This window comes from Arachis hypogaea, chromosome 14 (genome assembly GCF_003086295.3).
Source record: "Arachis hypogaea cultivar Tifrunner chromosome 14, arahy.Tifrunner.gnm2.J5K5, whole genome shotgun sequence".
In the NCBI taxonomy this organism is placed as follows: Eukaryota; Viridiplantae; Streptophyta; class Magnoliopsida; order Fabales; family Fabaceae; genus Arachis; species Arachis hypogaea.
In genome coordinates this window covers 129496084-129505876 of record NC_092049.1, presented here as the reverse complement: position 1 = coordinate 129505876, position 9793 = coordinate 129496084, and positions in this window count along the sequence as shown.

Genomic DNA, 9793 nt, shown 5'->3' with positions numbered 1-9793 from the left:
TATACACATAAATTGCTTTGAATATGAGCAACTTGATATTTTAAAATTTCTTATAAATCACATTAAAGACAAGCAATTTAAAAGTTGAATCAGAATCAATCTAAGTCAATTATATTTAAGGTGCCACTATAATATAGATCTAAGTTTGGCACGCAGCTCTGGGCAGGAAATTGATGGCTTAGCTAGTTGACTAGGCATAATTGCATAAGCAACGGAAAATCGTTATTTTTGAACCCTTAGCTGGTTTTTTTTTTTTTTTCTTAACGTAAGGGAAGGGATACAAAGAAGGGGTTTGAAGTTTGAACATGCAAACAGTGGAACAGGATTTTTCTTTTCTTTTTAATAGTGTAACCTAAAATTTAAAGAAAATATTTGTTAATTATTCCAATTTTCAGGAAAAAAAAACTAAAAAGTAGAAATAGATAAAACACTAACATTTGAACCAAAAAAGTATGTTAAATAAGCCAATAAGGCTTGGTCTTGCGTATGATATCTTGTGTGATTATATATAATTTTGAATTTTTTTTCTATCAAGATTTTTGTTTTTTTTTTAAGTATTATACTTTTGTTTTAAAAAAATTACTTTATTTTAAGCAAATAACATATTTTTAAAAAAGTCATATTCAAAAAGGTTTTATCAAAGAGAAAAATATGTTGTATTATTTTAATTTATTATTTAAAAAAATATGTTTAATATTATTTTAAAAATAAACATATTTAAAAAAATAAAAAAAATGAATTTTATTGATATTTTTTAATAAAAATAAGTTTTTAAAAATATTTTTGAGTTTTGCGGATATATCCGATATCCGATCTGCAAATGTGCAGATCGGATCGGATCGGATCCAAGCTTAAAAACTGCGGATATTGGATCCGATCCGTTCCGATGATTTTAGTGCGGATCGAATCGAAATTTTGGCCAATATCCGATTCGATCCGCGTTCACTGCTAATCTTCATAATAAATATTTAACTACTAATTCAGTGCCAAATCAATGAAATTATGTATTTAAATACCACTTAAAACATTAATTTTTGCATTTTTATTGTATATATATATATATTATAATTTAATTAACTTTATTTTTTTACTATCATTATTTGCATAAATCCTTCTTTATTGTAAATTTTATTTAAGTTCTAATAAAAAAAATTGTGTCATGCGTATTTAACGAAAAAACATTAATTTTTTTTAATTTTAAGAATAAAAATTAATTTTTTTGCACTAATCTTCCAAGCAAAAATACTTTTTTAAAAAAAAAAAATCTTCAAGTTAACTACATAATATACAATGTTAACGTACCTTAATTCTAGTACAACAAGTTCAATTTCATATTTTTTGTGAATTCACGGCAGCATGTTTTACTTTTGATTATATTCAAATTTTATTCTTATATTACATATATTATATATTAAAAGTATATATATTTATATATATTATATATACTGAGATGAATATTATCTAAATTTGACCCTACTCCATCCTAGTAAAAATTCTCTCTTGTGCGAAGTGGATAATTATTCGTCCCAAATAGAGTAAAAACAGGATGAGTACATGCGAATTTAAATAGTGTTGTCACATTTAATTATACTTTTAAATTTTTTTCTTGTGATTCTATTTGAATTAATCTTTTATATAAAACAAAACAAAATTAAAGAAATTAAAATATTATCTAACTCATAAATTATTATATTAATTATAGATTTTAAATTTTCCTATTTTATACCTGTAATTATTTTTTTATATATAAATTTATATTCTTGGATTAATTATAAATTTTAAACTTTCCTAGCTATTTTATACTTGTATTTATTTCCTATTTTAGCCTTGATGTTTATTTTACATGTTAGAATATATTTAAGGATTATTTTTATACATGTTAGAATATATTTAATTTATATATATTCTATATTATTATAGTTAAACAGCTATGATTATTTTCTTATATTTTATTATATTTTAATGTTATTATATCACTGATTTTTATTTCCTTATATATATAAATTAATTAACCAATATAAAAAATTATAATTAATGTATTATAATTAATTAATTAATATAAAGTATAATAAGTTATATTAATATTTAAATATTTAATTAAATTAATTAGTTAATATAATTAAGTCATTATAATAAATTGTATTTGATGAATTAAAATAATTAAATTAAAAATATTTTTTAAAATATGGCATATCAACTCTATCATTAAGTGTAGAAATTTAATTTTTATATAATAAAATAAATAATAAATAAATATAATAGATGAGTAATAGAGATAATAGATAATAGATTAAAAAAAAATTAACAAAAAGATGACAAATTTTCTTTGGTGAATCCATCCTCCTAACAATGTTTTAATGAACAAGCCCCGCTTGCTTTCTTTTTTGTCAGGGCTTTTCAGGCACAAATGAAAACCCAACGAAGCAAACATAATTGTTTTCCATGCATCCACTAATAACGTGCTCTCATTCTTCTAATGGATCTTCCATGGGCTGCGCGGCTCAACTGTAGAGCCATTTCCTTCTGCTTCGTCCTTTGTCTTTTTTGCTACGTGTCAACCTGAAGCTGCTTCTATTCTATCTCTATAAAAATACCTCTGTACCATATAAATCATCTATATTTAAACATGTAGATCGCAATATGTACTTTAATTTATGATCTAAGAACTAAACAAATAATTTGCCATTATAACTTGTGGTGTATAATTAAAAAATAGTTAAATTTTAAAGTGGTCTCTAAACTTATAATTAAATTTTAATTTTATTCTTTAATTTACAATTGTTTTAATTTTATCTTTAATCGTAATAATATTGATTCACGGAATGATGAGGTGGTTAGATGGAGGCCACACTAAATTGATAAAACATTTTTGACGTCTAAATAGAATAGAAACGATATCGTTTAGGATATTTTGAGGGATTTTAATATGTTAGAATATTATTTTATATCTCTCACGAAGTCTCTTCTTCTTCTCCTTATTTTCTTCAATAGCGCCATTTTAAAAGGAGTTTTTTTGGTGGTTTTTTTTAAAGAAAATAACCACACTGGAATCATTTCATTTCTGTCCAGAGTGGTCTAAGGAGAAGCATTTTGATTGATAGAGATAACTAAAATAAATAAAAAAAAAAACTAAATAGACATTAACTACTCCTCTATTTTTCTTGATCATAGATTTTTTCTTCATTTTTTTTTTTGCATTGTTAAGTCAATATTCATTCATTTATCTTTTTTTTTTGCATTTGTATTTTGTCGGTGAGTTTGTGTTAAGGTTTGCTTTTTGTGATGTTTTAACTTTTGGTTTATTTTTGTTTGTTGTGATCATGATAACTATTGTGGGAATGTGTTGTAAATAAAAGTAGTTTTGTATCTAGTTTATTAGTTTTTATGGTAGGTTAGAGTTTAGGTTAATTGTACGTTTTTAGTTGATGGTGCCTCATCTTGTTTTTTTTTTTTTTTTTTTTTTTTTGAAGATTATGATGTTAATGATCAATTTTTATTTACAGATGTCTTTTGACTACTATTGTGTATCACCATGGGAATCCTTTATGATGAGTGTGGATGGTGTCATTTCATACAATAAGGACCATACTTTAGAAATGCCTAGACTTGATCCAAATCTGTTAGATATGTTCTTTATCAGAGACTACTACAAACAGGTTGAGTATGATAAAATGGAGCGTTGTTGGTGGTTGACTCCTAACAGATCATTGGAAATTGGTTTAAGAGAACTCAATTCTGATACCGAACTTCTGGAGATGTACTTCCATGCTAAAAGAAACAATGAATTGGTGCATGTGTACAATGAATGCATAAAATGACACATATGCATTTCATATCAATGCTCTTTCTGGCCAGGCATTATGAAAAAAGTTAATCTATAAGGCTGCGTTTGTTTACAGAGATAAAACACTGGAATAGAGAGACAGAGACACAAAATTGTGTTTGACAGAAGAGACATGGATAGAGACAATGTGTCCAGAGACACTAAATTAGTGTATTTTGTGTCCATTCTGACAGGAAGGACACAGAGACACTAACAAGGGAAACAACTTATTTTTCATTTTTTCTTTCATTATTCTTGTTAATTTTTCATAATTAAATTTTTTATTGTTATATTTTTCATCTCAAATTTTTTGAATGAAAAAAAATGAGAATAAATTAGATTTTCATAATTTGTTCTAATTTATCACCAAACAGAATACAAGAACACAAAACTTTGTGTGTCTGTCCATCAATATCTTGTCCTATCCTGTTCTCATGTCTTGCCCTATCCTGTTCTCATAAACAAACACAGCCTAATAGACCGCAAACACCCAAGTATAAGAAGATTCCAGGAGAACTAAAGAAGAAACGAAAGAAAAATGCTGATGAAGGTCCTGCGGGAGACAAGAAGCAGAACACCACCAAGCTGAAGAGGACATGTAAAGAAAATTCTTGCCACCATTATAATATTAAAAAAGTCACAACAAGAGGAACTGCCTCTAGATAAGGTTGAAGATGAGGTTGTAGTTGTTGCAGCAACTGCTATTGATGTTGCATCTGATGAAGCTGTTACAAGTACTGAGAATCAAATTTCAAGTGCTGCAAATAAAGTCTAAGATGAAAGTAATGCTACTGAGATTAAATTTGATATGAGCCAACATGTTATGTTAGAAAATAAACTTTCACCAGGTATTAAATATGGTTTTCTTTTAAAATTTCTTTGTATTTCTCTTTCCATCCAATTGAATATTTTGCTATAACTGTTAAAAGGGTGCAACAATTGTTGTGCACTTCTAGGTAAGGCCATCAAAACTTACCCCTAAATGAAGACAACGTCGTACCAAAATTATTTCACTACTAACAACTGCACTAGTTTTAATTACTCCACCAGCCATCACTGTTCTAGTTTCAAGTACTTCACTAGTCACCATTGCTCTAGTTTAATTTCAAGTACTTAACCACTATCGATTGTTCCAGTTTCAAGTACTCCACTAGCAACAAGTGCTCTTATTAATCCGATAGTTGGTGCATTTGTAGCTACAACTTTAAAACTGAGCAGTTTCATGTGATTTGTACCAATTCCGAAATTCAAGCCACTAAAAAGTTCCAAGAATTGAACTAATGCATCGAGATATTTTGGTGGTGACATTTTGGTTTTAAACATTTACCTTTAGAGCTATTAAGTTCCATGTCTATGTTAGAGTGTATGTGTTATGTTTCTTATTTAAATACTCTATCTGTGACATATTTTTTTATGGTGTCTAGTTTGACACACGAAAGTTTAAAAATATTTTATATAGTGTGAATGTTATTAGTAAATATTTTCGTTTTGTTACTGTTCTTTAGCTTCATTTTTAAATTATAAGTTAGCAACAACAATGACAAAATAGAATATTAATCATTTCTATTCATCTGTTTATAAAGTACAACCATCATATCTGAGTAAATCCCCATAATAGTCCCTGAGATTCGGGTCGTTACCCAATGTGATCCCTGAGATCCCAATTGCACCATTATAATCCTCCAGATACCGCTCCGGGCACCATAATAGTCCCTGGACAGTTTTCCGGTGATGAGTCATCAACAAGACGTTGACGTGGCCTCATTTTGCCACGCTGGATGATGCCAACGGCTAGTTGAGCTGGCATAGTTTCAATTTATACCCAATGTGGTCCCTCCCCCTATATTTAACCCTAAATTCCCAAATGTCCAGTAAGTTCATTTCTTCTTCTTCTTCTTCGTTCTTTTTCCATTCTTGTTGCTGCTGTTGTTCCTGGAGTTGGAAGTGAATATCCATGATGGGTGGTGGAAGCAGTAGAGTTGGAAGCTCTATTAGTTCACTGTGTAGTGGCCATCGGACGAGAACGCAAAGCAGGAGCAGAAGATCCGGGGTGCCGGAATGGTGCGGTTGCGGCTGCCGGCCAGTTCTCAGGTGGTCTGGGACAGATTCAAACCCAAATAAACCATTTTTTGGTTGTCCCAATTATAATGTGAGTTATCAGTATTACTTGTGTTGTTATGATTGCTCCTTCTTACCTGACTGTTCTTCTCTTGTTCTTCTTCCCTGAAGTTTGAGCATGTTACATGTTTGCTTGATTACAGACAAGTGGAAAGAGATGGTGTGGGCTTTTTGTGTGGGCAGATACTGGGCAGGATGAACCAGTTGAGAAACCAGAATCTTATGGAGATAATCATGAAGTGAAGATGAACTTTGATTGGAGGCTTGGGAGATTAGAAGAAGATGTCCGGAATCAAAAATTGGTTAACCAATTGTTGGTATTAGTTGTGTCTGTATTGATTGTGTTAATTGTTATCCTGTATTGTAAAGCCTGAGTTAAAAGAGTTGGTGGTGTGTACCCTGTATTCATTGAATGAACAATATGTAAAAAATGATAACATGATTATGGTATTAGAAACTGTTGAATAGTGTTTGTTGATGGAATATAAAGTTGGATAACTCAATTAATTAAAACAGTAATATGCTAAAGAAGGCAGCATAAGTGATTGAAAACTAGCCAACACTGAATTAAGATAATGGTTCAAACTTAAAAGATAATTGTATTAAGTTAATGGTTCAACTTAACACAGTTAGTCATATAACACAAAGGGCAGCCATCTAACATGAGAATGTTAAACAAAGTTGCCTCAAAAGGGAGGACTTTACAGCAAAACATAAAGGATTATTTTTTCCTTGTGTAGTCTTTGTCTAGCAAAAAGTATTAACATTAAAACAGATAGCCCTATACATATTAAGCTAAAGTATTCAATTCTTCTTTCTTGGAGCCTTAAATCCTGGAGTTGGGATGAACTTCATGTAATTGACAAGTCTTGTTGTAGTTCCTGAACTAGCACCCTGCATGGGATTCACTGGGACAGAAGTTGCTAGTGGAGAGGATCTTCTCCTTGGTGATAATTTTGAAGGCCTTTTTATTCCATGATCCTAGATAGAAATTATTTACGTTACACATAAATGATGATTCACTTGAATCATAAAAAATTTAAGAAATGTAAATAGGGAGTTACCTTTTGAGAATCTTCTACATCAGAAGCAGTTGGCTGAGATATATCTATCTCTACAGGTTGTGCATCAGAAGTGGCTTGGCCAATCTCAGTAGACTGCATAAGAGAATTATCTTCTCCATCACGTTGGTTACCATCATGTTGAGGCTGCTGAAGTTGCTGCTCAGATGCAGGGGCACCTCCTTCATTTTTCTTCTTCTTATTAGCCTCAGCAGCAGCAGCAGCAACTGCAGCAGCTGCAGCAACATCACAAGCTCTCTTCTTCTTACAACCTCTCTTTGTATGTCCTTTATCACCACAGAAACTGCAAGTAAAGGGGCCCAACTGCCTCTTTAGATGAACATTATCTCCGTTGTTATTCTGAGGCTTGGGATCAGCTTTATACTTTTTAGATCCTCCACCACCCTTCTCATCAGCATCCATCCGTCTTTTCATCTGTAGTTTTCCAGGTTTTCTCTTTATTTTTGGTGCATGTGGCCTGTTACATTCTTCTGCATGCTCCCATAATGGTTGTCTAGGAATTGGATTAATATGATAATTATATGTTTCCCTGTATGACTCTATTGTTAGCAAGCGGTGACAAAAGTCTTCTGGTGGCTTGTTAACCCGAGACAGTGCAGCACATGCATGCACACAAGGAATACCTGCATACAAACAATAGCCACAACAACCATGGGTTTTAGTCATATACCATTAGTCAGATTATTACTATAGCACAAAAACAATTATTATAGCAATTCACCAAACCTGTAAGCATCCAAAATTGGCAAGTGCATAGTCTTTTTCCTAAGTCCACCACATGATTAGTTGGGTGTCCATGCACCTCAAACTTTTCATATCCGTTGTCCCATGTCCAAATAGGCTTCCAATTCTTAGATTCTTTTCTAACTTTCTCCAATCGACTCTTTATAACCGGTGTGAGCACTCCATTGTGATTGTTTAGTTTCACCTTGTTCTTGGCTATGGTCCGCATTACGAACATTCGAACCTCCTCCAACAATGTTATAATGGGCTTGGCTCTTGCATCCTTGATCTTTGCATTGAACACCTCGCACGCGTTATTACAAATACTATCCAACTTCGGCTTATGGCTGAATGCGCTTCTAGTCCATGCATTTCTTTGCCATTTATCTAAATATGCCCATGCATCTTCATTCAGTCTTTTTATCTTATCCATTCCATCCCTGAACTCTTGATGAGTTGTTGCCCTTGCACATTCCCACAAAAGCCCCCTTAGTTGTAAATCCTTCCAACTCTTGTTAAAGTTTCTCCACAAATGCCAGACACAAAAACGATGGTGCACATTGGGCATCACCTCTTGCACTGCTGATATTAGTCCCTGCCAATCATGGTCGATCACCATAACAGTCCCTAACATAATAATACCCTCCCCATAATAGTCCTTCACATTTAACACGAGTACACATAATAGTCCCTGACGTTTAATTCGATAGCCCATGGTAACTATGTACAATGGTAAAACAACACAGATAGTAACTATCACATGTTAACAGCAACAATAGGCGCACTAACCATGCCAATCAACATTTCAGTCAAATAAACATGCAATCAGAATGAAACCTTTCTGCACTAATATAGCAAACTACTATCAAGTTATAAGTTCAACAATTCAGTCAAATAACTTGCAAACTAGATGAAGCATTTCTGCACTAATATAGCAAACATACTATCAAGTTATAAGTTCATTAATTCAGTCAAATAACTTGCAAACTAAATGAAACCTTTCTACACTAATATAGCAAACTACTATCAAGTTATAAGTTCAACAATTCAGTCAAATAACTTGCAAACTAAATGAACCTTTCTGCACTAATATAGCAAATTACTATCAAGTTATAAGTTCAACAATTCAGTCAAATAACTTGCAAACTAAATGAACCTTTCTGCACTAATATAGCAAACTACTATCAAGTTATAAGTTCAACAATTCAGTCAAATAACTTGCAAATTAAATTCAACATTTCAGCCAAATAAATTGTATTAGTCAATTCACAACATAATTGTCATAACAACAATACCAGTTAACTAATAATAGGATTAATACTTGTCGAATATCCATGGTTACCTTTTGCATATCGGATATAAAGCACCAGCCATTTTCTTTGTAATGTCCCAAGTCTAGATGCAGTAATTCAAGAAACCACTTCCAGTTTTCCCTATTCTCTATTTCCACAATTGCCCACGCAATGACGTAGATATGATGGTTCGCATCCTGTCCAACAGCTGACAGAATTTGTCCACCAAATTGAGTCTTCAGGAATGCTCCATCTAATCCAATCAAAGGACGGCAGCCAGATTTGAACCCATTTTTACAACCACTTAAGCACACATACATTCTCTCAAAAATAACTTCTCCATTTGGTTGCGGTTTGGTACATATTTGCACTGTTGAACCGGGATTGGTTTTCAGCAAAGTCAAGCCATAGTCCCTCACCATCTTATATTGTTCCTTTTCATCACCATACACTACACTTCTAGCATCCATCAAAGCCCTCGAGATTGAATTTTTGTTTAGTGTCAAATCAAAACGTGTTCTGAAATAGGTTGTAGCTTCACAATGTCTGAAGTTGGGATATTTTCTGACCTTCTTCACAAGCTTGCTGCAGACCCAATTCCTATTAGCAGCCCTATTTTTGTCTTCCCTGGGACATGTGTGGTCGTCATTAAAGGTTTTGATCTGCCAACAAGTGTCCTCATGGTCCCTTGATGCATAAACCACCCAAGGGCACTCCTTAACCTTACAAACTGCCCTGCACCTTATATTATCGTT